This window comes from Gekko japonicus, unplaced genomic scaffold (assembly GCF_001447785.1).
Source record: "Gekko japonicus isolate JY-2015 unplaced genomic scaffold, Gekko_japonicus_V1.1 scaffold2643, whole genome shotgun sequence".
NCBI classification, from domain to species: domain Eukaryota; kingdom Metazoa; phylum Chordata; class Lepidosauria; order Squamata; family Gekkonidae; genus Gekko; species Gekko japonicus.
Window position 1 is genome coordinate 42,419 of NW_015162031.1, and position 2,116 is coordinate 44,534.

The following is a 2,116-nucleotide window of genomic DNA, read 5'->3' on the forward strand; positions in this document are numbered from 1 at the left end:
TATGGAACAGAATGTATGAATGTATTGAGCTTGAGTCTAAGCAAGGTATTGTAAACTGACCTATCAGAACAAGGGAAGTTCTGGAGGGAAGCAAACTGATTGGTCTTTATGTACTGAATATGATTGGATGTTATCTGACTTGTGGGCGTGGCTTTTCAAGCCCGGCCTGTTTAAAAAGGAGCCTGTTGCTCAGTTGTTTGTCTCGTTCTGGTTCTTCTGACTTAGTGTAAATAAAGCTGTTATCACTGTTCACCTGCTGCCTCGAGTCTCATATTTAACATAAAGACAAATTAAACTATGGAAAAAATAAAGAAATGTGTTATCCTTAACTGCTTAGGGGTTTGGAAAAAGGTCAAAACCATCAGTCTTAACAGGGAGGGATCCCAAAGATTTCATACATGATGCTGTATGAAAAGGCTGGGTCCTTCCAACTATTTCACTCAATTCTTTCAACTCTCCTTACTTCAATCCCCATCCTACAAGACTTTTTTACATGCAGAATGCATCATATACTTTTTAGGTGGTCAAAGAGGTTGTCTCCTCCCACTTTCAGCAATGGAAAAGGCTTACTCAGTCCAACCCAACATGTTTCATCAAGGAACACTCTTTAGGCTGGAGGACAGAATCTCCACTAGTGGAATGTAATTGCCAGAAATAGTAGAACATTTCCATTAGAGTGATATGTTGAAAATAATGCATTCAGGTTAACAATATGGCTTCCATATTCTGAACACATTAAAGCACCAAATAGTTTTTTGAGGGAAGGGTCTACGTATACTCTATTTCTACTGGGTTTAGATGCAGCCAGGAATAAATCTAATTCATTTACATTTATATTGCTGTTTTATCTGCTGTAATTTTATGTAAGCCACCCTGAGCCTTCTTCGTTGGGGAGGCTAAAGTTACTGTCCTATAGTAGCTGAGCAAGTCAGTTGTAGATAGACCTCCCTCTTTTTTTGATCTACTAAGGGTTGCATGCGGGATACGATGGTGTTTGTATGCCCATATAAAGTCATTGAAGTCTTTCTGCCATCTCCTAATTTGCTGAATAGAAATAGTAATAGGTAACACCCTAAAATAAAAAAGATACTTGGATAAAATATAAGACCTAATGATGACCGTCCTATCAAAGAAGGATAACATTTTTGCACTCCATGTTTTAAGCTTCTTCATATTTTCTTCATATAAAGAAGAAAAATTGATCGAGTAAATTCTCTAAGTTTAAGGGAATCTTAATTCCAAGGTACTGAATATATTCTGTAGCCCATTGGTAAGTATAGGTCTGTTTGAGTGTAGAAGCAACATCAGTGTTCAAAAATTTGGGATAAATAACCGATTTAGCAAGATTTATTTTAAGACCTGCTATACGTCCAAATGTGTGTAGAATCTTATGGAGCTCTGATAGAGATTGGCATGGGTCAGTCAGATATAGCAACACATCATCAGCAAAGAGGCTAATTTTGAAGTTTTTGTTTTTGAAGTTGAAACCTTGAATCTTATCAGATTGTCGTATTAGACACGCCAAGGGTTCCATGGATAAAGCAAAAAGAATAGGTGAAAGAGGACACCCCTGACGGGTGCCTCTTTGAAGGGTGAATTCCATTGAAGATAGGCCACTGACCAAGAGTTGGGCCTTGGGGTGATCATATATAGCGCGCATTGATCTTCTGAAGATGGGACCGAAATTCATATGCTTAAGTAGAGATTCAAGGTAGTTAACTTCAAGAGAATCAAAAGCCTTCAATTGTTAAAATTAAGGAATTGAGATGTTTGGAGGGCCTACCGTAATGAATGAGATTTAAGGTTTTCCTGATGTTATCAGAAATGTCCCTTTCAGGCATAAATCCCGTTTGATCTTTGTGAATATAAAAAGTTATAATTTGTTTGAGACGGACCGCTAAGATAGATGTGAATAATTTATAATCTATCTTAAGAAGGGAAATAGGCCTGTATGATTTCGGGTCCGATAGGTCTTTTTCTTTTTTTGGTATTAAAATTATATTAGCTTTTTTCCAGGACTCCGGGAGTTGTCCTAAAGCCAGAACCTCGTTGCAAGTGTCAGTGAGCGGTTTGCTGAGCAGCTGAGCAAACACTTTATAGTATTCCGATGTAAAGC